Source organism: Lepidochelys kempii, chromosome 7 (genome assembly GCF_965140265.1).
Source record: "Lepidochelys kempii isolate rLepKem1 chromosome 7, rLepKem1.hap2, whole genome shotgun sequence".
Lineage (NCBI taxonomy): Eukaryota > Metazoa > Chordata > Testudines > Cheloniidae > Lepidochelys > Lepidochelys kempii.
Window position 1 is genome coordinate 64,529,778 of NC_133262.1, and position 12,257 is coordinate 64,542,034.

Here is a 12,257-nt window from a genome sequence, read left to right on the forward strand (position 1 = left end):
GGTAGTGAGTGGAACAGTGCGGGAGGCACACTCTCCTACTGCAAGTGGGGAGTCTCATTTAGGCTATTTCAAGTCTAAATCACACGTCTTTTGTTGGTTTGCCTTGAAAAGCATCTTCCTTGCCTTAGCTAAGCAAAACCTGTTATAGCAAAACTCAGGTTTAGAGGCATCCCCGAGAGGCAGAACTACAGCCATAACTCTTCAAGGTGTTATCCTCTCTACAGGGCTATGCTCAATCAGACTATACATTCCTCCAGCTTCCCAATGTGTCTTTCTCTGGCACCTGAAAAACCCCTCTCCCACAACTTTGGGTTTGATGCAACTGTGCTAGATATACAGTGCTATTTAATTCCATTTATATTATGGTTTATGGGTTAGCCTGGAGGCGGTATAGTAATGCAGATCAGTCATATTGTTTGCTTGGAAGAATGGTAAAAACAAAAAAGAGCTATTGTAATAAACAGATCAAATCACATATAGTGCATTTTTTGTAACAAAATTCTCAGAAGCCCCCCCCCCCCCGCCCACAAATGCGTAATGTACAGCTTCTACAATGAGACGAGAAGTGTAAAAGACACCAAAGATTTTCTTCCCCAAGAGAGGGCGCTTTCACAGGTACATTTTAGAAGAATCTACATTTCAATAAGTCTGGTTGTTTGAAAGCTAAAACCTTCCATTAAAGGTCCTTCAAAATATGGCTTTAATTAAATAAGGTTTCCATTAATAGCTTTGTATTTACTAACTCTTTCCTCCAATGCCTCTGTTTTGGTGCATTTGATCTCTTCAACACAACAACAAAACATGCTTAATGTTAGGATCTGATTTAATGCCATTTGGGTTATAAAGATACTCAAAAATGAGGTGAAAGAATCATGGTGTAGCTAATTGGGGGGGAGGGCAGGGGAGAAGAAGAAAGAAATGACAATAGCAAAGGTCCAGAAGAACAGCCTGAGTTTTGCTGCTCCTTAACATACAGGCCGTCATGTATAATACAATCAAATAAAAATTTAGGGGCTGATCCTGCATGAAATTTCCATTGAAGTCAGTAGGGGTTTCATATATAGAACAGCTGTGTGATTAGGCTTTTAATTTGCAAATTCTTTCATACCAACTGTATCCCAAAATGCTTCATAGAATTGCATAGCATAGTTACAAAACAGGTTGCCATTTCATTCTGCAATTAATAGGGTACAGACAGGGAGGGACTAACAAAGAATTCCTTGGCTCCTGTAGTCTCGGCTATGAGAATGTCATAGCAGCCACCGCTGTTTCCGGGTTGTGGGGAAAAACAAAAAAGGATAGATCCTTGAGTATTTGTGAACATATTGGGGAGAAAGAGGCAGGCTGGCGAATAGCCTCTTGAGCAAATTTCAGTCCTTGTTGCTGTATTTGTTGTTGCCGGTAGGTGACACTATTGGCACCATTATAGAAGAGCCAATAAGAATAGGGAAGGGATTAAAGAGAAGGAGGGGGAGCAGGAAAGGGGAAAGGATATTTTCTTTTAAGCACAGGTCCATCAAAACCTGGCAGCCTGCAGTGATGGGAAAGATACATAATATGATAAAGCTTGGTTGCCGGCATGTGTGATTGAACAAACCAATGAAGAGATAACATTTGAAAGCTTTACAGCTTGGAAAGCTGTTAGCAAGCTGGTGTCCCCTTCATCATTTTTAATTTTACTTTTACTGCCCTTCATTTGCTTTGACGGGTTGATGTTGCCATGGTGCAGTTGAAATTCTCATAAAAGTGCTGTTACCCTTTCAAGATGGCTATTTTTTCCTAGGGTTTATACCACATTTTATAGTTATGTCAGAAGGTTTACTTGGTTTATGAATTCTCCAAGCTCTAGGATTGCTCTAAAAACTCTGGGTTGTGTTTTGGCTTTTGCCATTTAATTTCTGAGCTTTAACAACCATTACATCAGTGTGTTATGTCCTTACATAATTAGAAAACTAATTTTAAATGTATCCTTTTGTTAATAAAAGTAAATAAAATGCCAGCTCCCCTTTCCCTCACTACCACTTTCAGAAATAAAAAGGTACATTTACTGCATAAAGATTTCTTTTATTTGTGTAGTAAAAATAACTTTTAAACAATATAGAAAAAATAAGGTGTGATCTGTTATGATAAGCTGTGAAATGTAGAACAGCCTCTGATGATGTTAATGGCCATATCTCCATTGGTTTCAATGTAGCTATGTTGAGTCAGGTCATAGAATCATAGAATATCAGGGTTGGAAGGGACCTCAGGAGGTCATCTAGTCCAAACCCCTGCTCAAAAGCAGGACCCATACCCAATTAAATCATCCCAGCCAGGGCTTTGTCAAGCCTGACCTTAAAAACTTCTAAGGAAGGAGATTCCACCACCTCCCTAGGCAATGCATTCCAGTGTTTCACCACCCTCCTAGTGAAAAAGTTTTTCCTAATATCCAACCTAAACCTTCCCCACTGCAACTTGAGACCATTACTCCTTGTCCTGTCCTCTTCCACCACTGAGAATAGTCTAGAACCATCCTCTCTGGAACTACCTCTCGGGTAGTTGAAAGCAGCTATCAAATCCCCTCTCATTCTTCTCTTCTGCAGACTAAACAATCCCAGTTCCCTCAGCCTCTCCTCATAAGTCATGTGTTCCAGACCCCTAATCATTTTTGTTGCCCTTCGCTGGACTCTCTCCAATTTATCCACATCGTTCTTGTAGTGTGGGGCCCAAAACTGGACACAGTACTCCAGATGAGGCCTCACCAATGTCGAATAGAGGGGGACGATCACATCCCTCGATCGGCTCGCTATGCCCCTACTTATACATCCCAAAATGCCATTGGCCTTCTTGGCAACAAGGGCACACTGCTGGCTCATATCCAGCTTCTCGTCCACTGTCACCCCTAGGTCCTTTTCCGCAGAACTTCAGCCTGGCCATTCGGTCCCTAGTCTGTAGCTGTGCATTGGGTTCTTCCGTCCTAAGTGCAGGACCCTGCACTTATCCTTATTGAACCTCATCAGATTTCTTTTGGCCCAATCCTCCAATTTGTCTAGGTCCCTCTGTATCCTATCCCTGCCCTCCAGCGTATCTACCACTCCTCCCAGTTTAGTATCATCCGCAAATTTGCTGAGAGTGCAATCCACACCATCCTCCAGATCATTTATGAAGATATTGAACAAAACCGGCCCTAAGGTCAACTGAGGATTTGGCCCCAAATGCTTATGTAAGGACATAAATGAATTAGCCTTTAATATGCTCCATAAGAATTCATGTTAAGGATCTGTATGGTGAAACTTTCATCAACAGATATCTGATGAAGAACTGCAGACTCTATTGAAGGGTGTGCTTTTTAAAGCAAAAGGGGTGGGGGGAGTTGATAAGCCTTTAAAGGATGCAGTTCTGCCACTTTTACTGTCATTGAATAATTTACTTGACAAAGAATTCTTTTTAGATGAGTGGGAATTTTTGTGGATTAAAGTATTATTCAGCCTGAGTAAGGGAGGCAGAACTTGGGCCATAAAGCATTAAATGCCCAGTGGCATTGTGCATGGTAGTAAGCACTGTGCCTGGCTGTGCTTAATTATCATTTTCTGTCCCCCATTTTGAAAAGGAAAAGCTAACTGGGGGTTCACGACAATAACAATGCTAAGACAAGTGGCAAAGAAGGAATTGGACAATCCACCCTAATTTCAGAGCAGTACTTCACTATAATTGAAGACTAAAATAAGAGGCTCCAGTTCTGCCACCCCTTTTGAGTTGGACTTCCAATAGGACTTCCCAAGAAATGAATCAATGTGACTAAAAGTGGCAGAAACCAAGCTGAAGATAAGCTTAAAATTCACAGGTGCTTGGATCTGGGATTTTGATTCAGTCATCAACACTTCAGCATGTGAGTAGTTCCATTGAACTCAACTCCCATGCTTAAGTACCTTGCTGAATCAAGGCCTCCAAGAGCAACATTTAGGCATTATTTCACTACACCTTTGTGAAAAACTATAGAAAAACTCAGCTTTCTATGACTCAGGAGACCTGCTGGTTACAATACATAGTTGAAATGAACACATAGCGACAAAACCCAGATATTATGAATGGTATGTCACATTTTGGTTTTTATTTTCTCTATTTTTGTCTTCATTTTACCTTCCCATATGTGTCTCTGATTCTCCACTAACTTGTACCTGGGGGCTGGTTGTTCAGAAAGGACAGCATGGCATGACTCTGAAGTGCACATGAACACAGATGGTTTTCGGGGTTTATTATGAGTAGAGCTAGCAAAATGGAAAACATTTTTGTCCATTTTTTTCTTCAACATTTGAAATGTAAATTTGGAAAACTTTCCCCAGCTCTAGACCAGAGCAGGTCATCCAGATGAGAAGCTTGTTTTTAATCCCTTATGCAACTGTAATGCGTTTGGGATATGGAGGAGTTGTTTTTTTTTTGTTGGGGTTGGTTTGGTTTTGTTTTTTCTTGGTGAATAAATGTTGCAAGATCAAACGAAATGCTATAAAAATAGGGGACTTCTTAGTGTAAAGGTTGATTCCATCAGCCTAGGCAGTGTCCCATTTAATTTTACTTTGTTATTTTATTGTAATCAAGTGACAGTGTAAGTGCCATTGCAATGATGCTCTCTCTTTAAAGTAGTATAATTTCATTTTGGTCTCTTGTTCAGTAGTTCCCTTCTTAATTGCCTTTTCATTCAACCAGAAGACATATAGTAGCAACCACTGCACAGCTGAAAAACTGTTCATTGTATCAGTCACTGAGCTTCATAACAGAGTACCTTAATAAGAGCAAGTTCTGTACTTTGTGAAGGCTCAAGATGGATTATGTTCAGAGTCCATTATTTGAACAAGGCTATCTGACTTATAGAAAATCTATCTGAAAGAGTGTTGTAGAATTGTATTTTATCTTTAAGAAATGTATTTTATAAAAATAAGATATTTACTTCTGTTGCAGTAAAGAATTTAAACAGAAAAATTTCTCTCTAATGTTTGTTGAATCATACTAGAATGATGAGGGAGAGCAGAAGCATACATCAAACAACCAATGTGAACAACTCAGTGTTGTATTTTATTTCAGGAGGGAGGGCTGAGCACAGAATGCCCAATGGTGTTACAAGGAACACTCACTCTCTCTCTTCCTTAAGTTTCAAGCCATACATATCATGAAAGAGATAATAGAGTCTTAACTTTTTTCCACTACTTACATTTACACAAGACACATTTTCTTTTTCAGACGCTTGCAAAGGGCACCAGTCCTGGATACAAATTTTCTCTGTATCCACAGCAAAGCTACAGCACAGGTACCAGTGGAGCAATTTTCCTCAAACTCCCCTATCAAGGTGCCCTGTCCATGACTTGGAGGCCTCACCTATAGATGCAAGAAGGTAATGAAATCTCCATATTTATTCAGCCTTTTCCTGCTCTGTGCTGACTAACAGCAAGCACACCAACTAATGCTAAGGGCTTGTCTCCACTTACCAGGGGATTGACACGTGGCGATCGATCCACCGGGACTCGATTTAGTGGGTCTAGTGAAAACCTGCTAAATTGACTGCTGATCGCTCTCCCCGTTGACTCTGGTACTCCACCAGAATGAGAAGCATAAGGTAAGTCAACGGGAAAGTTTCTCCCGTCGACCCAGCATGGTGTACACACTGCAAAAGGTTGACCTAAGGTATGTTGACTCCTGCTACATTATTCACATAGCTGGAGTTGTGTAACTTAGGTAGACTGAGCCCCGTAGTGTAGACTGCCCTAACTCTGGTGATGATTATGTAATGTGGACACTTGTGCACGAAGAGCTAGATTGAGACCAACAACTCATTACAACTAGGACACCCAATAGGCATCATCAGAAAATAACAGCTTTTGAGCTTTAGTACTTTTCTGGGCTAGATACCAAGTTACAACTGTGAGAGACCCTTTATTGCACTGAAATTTACTCAAGTTATCCCACTCAAATACCTACTTTTGTTTCAAATACTTCAATCAGGCTTGATCATCAACTTTTGTAGACCATTAGGGACATCAGAAGTCCTAAAGGTCTTATGAAATAGCAAATCCCATCTTGTCTTGATATTTTTTGATCCCAGGAGGTATTGAAAGTTCAATCCAAGTAGGATTCATTGACAATAAGAATTCCTGGATACACAAGATTTCTTAAAGTATACATGGGGTTAGATGTCTTTTGTGATTCTTGCTCATGATTAAACTAAGTACACAGTTTACTCAACTGGAATATTATCCCACATCATGTCTGTTGGACCTTGGGTATTTTTTATCTTCCTCTGCTGAAATGAGTAGGAGTCTCTTTGATTAGGATAAGAGACTCATATTCTACACAAGCAGTTTCTATCCTGTCACAAGATGGGCATAGGAAGGATTGAGGTCCACCAGTCTTCCCATTCTGTGTTCATAGGAAATAGGATTTTGCATTCTAAATATGCACTCCACTCTCCAGAGATGGCAACTCTGGCATGCAGCAGTTCGCAAACTCATTGCTCCTGGTGAAAAGCCTAAAATGCCTGAAGTTTGTCTGCTAAGTTGGTGAGGTAGACCAAAGCTTAACAACAACAAAACCCATGACTCTATTAAAATGGTGCCATGGGGAGTAGTAGATTATTTTTAGAGGCACCTGAAGTAATTACTGGAAAATCTGCAAACGCAAATATACAAAAATGAAGGAAGCTGGAAAGGTAATGCACAGCTGCCTTGGTTACCAGTGAGAGTGCACAGGGAAACTTCCTCTTCCCATTCCTTCAAATAGGAAAACTAAAACTCATTCCAAACCCTGGAGGCAGATGGTACACTGGTATTATACTTGCAGCATTGTGCTCCCTACCCCTTGGACACGTGATAGAGCCCTGTGGGCCTGGGGATCTGTGAATGGGATCTGTAAAGGCTGGGAGAGATGTTCAGTGTTCCTCTATCAACGCTGCAGGAAACCAGGGAAAGTTGATGCAGTCTAAGTCTGTGGGCTTATCCACAATGCCCCAGAGTTCAGACTACGGGGGTGTAATGGCAGTGCATGCTAAAGTGCTGTGCTGTAACTTCCCCATGTGGAGGTGGGCTAAAAGGTTCATACTTTGGGTTAGCGTAGTCCTCTCCAAACAGGCCTAGGTTAGTGCAAAGAAGAACCTTTTAGCTCATACCCGCAGCATCCATACAGGGGAGTCACAGCGTAACCCTTTTGTGCGCTCTGCTATTCCCACCTCTGAGGTCCAAATGGCAGGGCAGTGTAGGCATAGCCTTTTTCCATACAGCAGCTGGGAGGTGTAAATCCCAGCTTGGGTTGAGATAAGCAAGCTAGTTCTACTCAAGCTAGCACCTAAAAACAGTAGTGTGGCCAGTCTAGTCACCCATATACAATTCTGCCCAATATCCTGGGTCATACTCAGGCAGCTAGCCCAAGCCACTGTCCATGCTGCCATGGCCACACTACTATTTTTAGCATGACCAGTTATTCATTAAAATTGCTATATGTTAAGACAATACATAAAAATTGCCTGCAGGGTCTCTCCATGCTGATGGAACTTCTCTTAAGGCCACAATGATAAGCTAGGGAGTCTCAGGCAGTTGACAAGGAACTAAAGGGGCATAGGGTGCTGCCCTGTGTGATGCCTTGATATTTTCTCCCTGTTAATTTCTCCATTAACTACAAATAAAGCTTTTCTAGGCTTGCAAGATTGGCAGATAGTTTTGATTTCATAAAAACAAACCTAAAGTTTGATCATTCTTAGAGCATCACAGCTTTAATTCTCTCTGATTTCAGCCTTTCAATGAGATCTTTCTTATTGTTAACTCAGAACAACTTCAGAAAACTTCACTGATCCCTTCCTAGGAAACTCTTAGAGCCAAGCACTGCAAGCCCTGTGCATGTGCATCTCATACTGAAGTCAGGATTGGGCCCTAACACTATAAATTGTCCGTTAAGTGTTGTTTTACCTACCTATCCTCAACCCTGGGACTAACCTCTATTCGTTATACACACATACCCTCCCACCAACAGCACAAGAAGAACAACTCCACATGGACTCCTCCTGAGGGTTGAAATGACAGTCTGGACCTATACATAGGATGCTTCCGCCGACGTGCACAGGCAGAAATTGTGGAAAAACAACATCACTTGCCTCGTAACCTAAGTCATGCAGAACGCAATGTCATCCACCGCCTCAAAAACAACCCTGACATTATAATAAAAGAGGCTGATAAAGGAGGTGCTGTTGTCATCATGAACAGGTCTGACTACCAAAAGGAGGCTGCCAGACAACTTTCCAATACCAAATTCTACAGGCCACTTTCTTCAGATTCCACTGAGGAATACACTAAGAAACTGCACCATCTACTCAGGACACTCCCTACCCTAACACAGGAACAAATCAACATACCTTTAGAGCCCCAACCAGGGTTATTCTATCTACTACCCAAGATCCACAAACCCGGAAATCCTCGACGCCCCATCATCTTGGGCATTGGCACTCTCACTGAAGGACTGTCCGGATATGTGGACTCTCTACTCAGATCTTACACCGCCAGCACTCACAGCTATCTCCGTGACACCACTGATTTCCTGAGAAAACTACAATGCATTGGAGGTCTTCCAGAAAACACCATCCCAGCCACCATGGGTGTAGAGTCTCTCTACACAAACATCCCACACACAGATGGACTACAAGCTGTCAGGAACAGTATCCCTGATGATGCCACAGCACAACTGGTTGCTATGCTCTGTGACTTTATCCTCACGCACAATTATTTCAAGTTTGGTGACAATATATATACCTCCAGACCAGTACCGCCGCTATGGGCACCTGCATGGCCCCACAATATGCCAACATTTTTTATGGCTGATCTGGAACAACGTTTCCTCAGCTCTCGTCTACTCACACCTCTTCTCTACATATGCTACATTGATGACATCTTCATCATCTGGACCCATGGGAAGGAAACCCTGGAAGAATTCCACCACGATTTCAATAGGTTCCACCCCTCCATCAACCTCAGCCTGGACCAATCTGCATGGGAGGTCCACTTCCTAGACACCACGGTGCCAATAAGTGACGGTCACATTAACACCATACTATACGGAAAACCCACCAACCACTGTGTCTACCTTTATGCCTCCAGCTTCCATCCCGCACACACCACACGATCCATTGTCTAGAGCCAAGCGCTGAGGTACAAACGCATTTGCTCCAACCCCTCAGACAGAGACCAACACCTACAAGATCTTCACCAAGCATTCTCAAAACTACGATACCCACACAAGGAAATAAGAAAACAGATCAACAGAGCCAGACATGTACCCAGAAGCCTTCTGCTGAAAGACAAGCCCAAGAAAGAAACCAACAGAACTCCACTGGCCATCACATACAGTTCTCAGCTAAAACCTCCTCAGTGCATCACCAGTGATCTACAACCCATCCTGGACAATGATCCCTCACTTTCACAGGCCTTGGGAGGCAGGCCAGTCCTCACCCACAGACAACCCACCAACCTGAAGCATGTTCTCACCAGCAACTACACACCGCACCATAGTAACTCTAACTCAGGAACCAATCCATGCAACAAACCTCGATGCCAACTCTGCCCACATATCTACACCAGCGACACCATCACAGGACCTAACCAGATCAGCCACACCATCACTGGTTCATTCACCTGCTCATCCACCAATGTAATATACATCATCATGTGCCAGCAATGCCCCTCCACTATGTACATCAGCCAAATTGGACAGTCCCTACATAAAAGGATAAATGGACACAAATCAGATATTAGGAATGGCAATATACAAAAACCTGTAGGAGAACACTTCAACCTCCCTGGACATACACTAGCAGATTTAAAGGTAGCCATCCTGCAGCAAAAAAACTTCAGAACCAGACTTCAAAGAGAAGCTGCTGAGCTTCAGTTTATTTGCAAATTTGACACCATCAGCTCAGGATTAAACAAAGACTGTGAATGGCTCGCCAGCTACAAAAGCAGTTTCTCCTCCCTTGGTGTTCACACCTCAACTGCTAGAAGAGGGCCTCATCCTCCCTGATTGAACTAATCTCATTATCCCTAGCGTGATTCTTGCTTGCATATTTATACCTGCCTCTGGAAATTTCCACTACATGCATCCGATGAAGTGGGTATTCACCCACGAAAGCTTATGCTCCAATACGTCTGTTAGTCTACAAGGTGCCACAGGACACTCTGCCACTCTTGGTGATCACTTGGGTGGGCGGTGAGAGGGGGACCGGACAAGCAATTAACCTCTACAACTTCCAGAGTAACTTCTTATAAAAAACATACACTGTATCACACAGCCTTATAGGCAGATACATTCTCATGTTATCATTTCAATAACTGTAGTTAATAATACAGAGTATGGTATGGGGAAGGCAGGATTCCTAACCCAAGGTATTCACAGATCATCAGTCAAAATCTTGATTGGCTTAAAAATCATTACATTTAAAAACAATAATTTTGGGGTTATTTTTATTTGCTTCTGGTTTGTAAGCCTTTGGACTGCCCATCTTCCAGTGTTCCTCTGCACAACTCCGTGGACTAGAAACTTACTTATTCTTTTTAATCCTTATGTAATCACCCTGACTCTGGGAGCTGGAGCTTTATGAAAAACAGAGAATATCACTAGGTTTATGATCAAATTGCAAGAGTTGGCAACGTTAGCAAGGGAATCTGTGTAACTTTGCTGAGAAATGTTTTACATTGCCACATTAAGTCCCACTGAGGGTCATTTGATCAGCAGTGTTCTGTTGTGTGCATCTCATCAGCAAATTCTAGGTCCCTAGTCCTAATTTGTACTTGAAAATGATCCTGGGGAGATTAGGTATGCTAAATGATGGGGCCAATAGACAACCACTTGATGAAACTAAATGACAGGATCTCAGCAGGTGCTACTAGCCACAATGACAGGTTTTAGAAAGGTGCAAGATCCCTTCAAATATACTAATTCTATTAGTCTATTGAAGCCGCAAAATATGTACTGGGAATGATCATTAGGGATTAAAAATAGCAATGGGAAAACATATATCCAACCTGGGTGATAATCCCCCAAAAACTCAGATTTAGGAACACATGAATTGCCATACTGGATCATGCTAGTGGTCCATCTAGTCCAGTATCCTGTCTCTGGCAGTGACAAGTGCCAGATGCTTCAGAGGAAGATGCAAGAAACCCCACAGTAGGATGATGTAGGCTGATCCATGCCCCCTTGAATTTCTCACCCTAATCCCTACTAGTTAGAGACCAAATTGAACCCGGAAGCATGAGGTAGGGTGACCAGATGTCCCGATAAAATTCTTTGTCCTACGTCCCGACCAATGTATGGTCAGGATGCCATTTGTCCTGATATTGTGGCTTTTTTTTTTTTTTGGTTCAGCAACTCCGCTCCAGCCCCGCCCACACCTTTTTTTTTTGCTTCCCACATGTGTCCCGACATTTTGTCCATTTCATCTGGTTGCCCTCGCATGAAGTGTTGTGTTTATTTTTTATTTGTGTAACAGTGGTGACAGGAATTAATTTCCCTCAGATGACCATGCCAGCACACTAGTGCAAGATGTAGGATTTTCATGGGATCATCTATACCAAGGGTTCTCAAACTTAATTGCACTGTGACTCCACTCTGACAAAAAAAATTACTACACAACTCCAGGAGGGGGGAATGAAGCCTATGCCCACTCAAGCCCCACCGCCCAGCGGGGGCGGGGAACAAAGCCTGAGTCACCACCCCAGACAGGGGAGCTGAAACTGAAGCCCAAGGGCTTCATTCCCAGGCGCGGGGGGCCTGTAACCTGCCCCCCAGGGCTGGAGTCTAACGCCAGCCCTGGCGACCCATTAAAACGGGGTCGCGACCCACAGTTTGAGAACCGCTGATCTATATTTTTCTCACAATCCAGACAAATCCTACATTTGTACAGAATTAGCACAGGAGAACCCTGACCTGCTTTGCACCTTGATGCTTATTCCATGGAAATGTTATATAATATTGCCAGGATAGGGTCCATTGCCATTCCATGCCCATAGCAACCAATGACATCATGATGAGCACAGACCAAAATGTATCCCTAAAATAAGTATTCAGAGACAAGAAGCACCACCTCCTGCTGATTCTGCCTTAAAAATGCAACAGGAACATTTCTCAGCACAGTGTACTTGCCTGCCCCAACTAAGATAACTAAAGGACTTCAGTCTGCCATTAACTGCTCACAGGAGGACTGCTGAGTTGGAGTGGTGGCCTGTTGAAGCCATCAAGGCATTGCACAAGCA

General features: G+C 42.7%; 1 protein-coding gene across 4 annotated transcripts in view; it reads left to right on the plus strand.

Annotated features, from left to right (window-relative positions):
- The window catches only part of LRMDA (leucine rich melanocyte differentiation associated), a 1,127,716-nt gene that overhangs the window by 1,097,109 nt on the left and 18,350 nt on the right, over positions 1-12,257 (plus strand). For all 4 annotated transcript variants that reach the window (XR_012159955.1, XR_012159957.1, XR_012159954.1 and 1 more), the window contains 2 exons: positions 5,215-5,365; positions 5,463-5,587. The gene's annotated coding sequence lies outside the window, so the exon portion shown is untranslated. The remainder of the gene's footprint in view (positions 1-5,214; positions 5,366-5,462; positions 5,588-12,257) is intronic.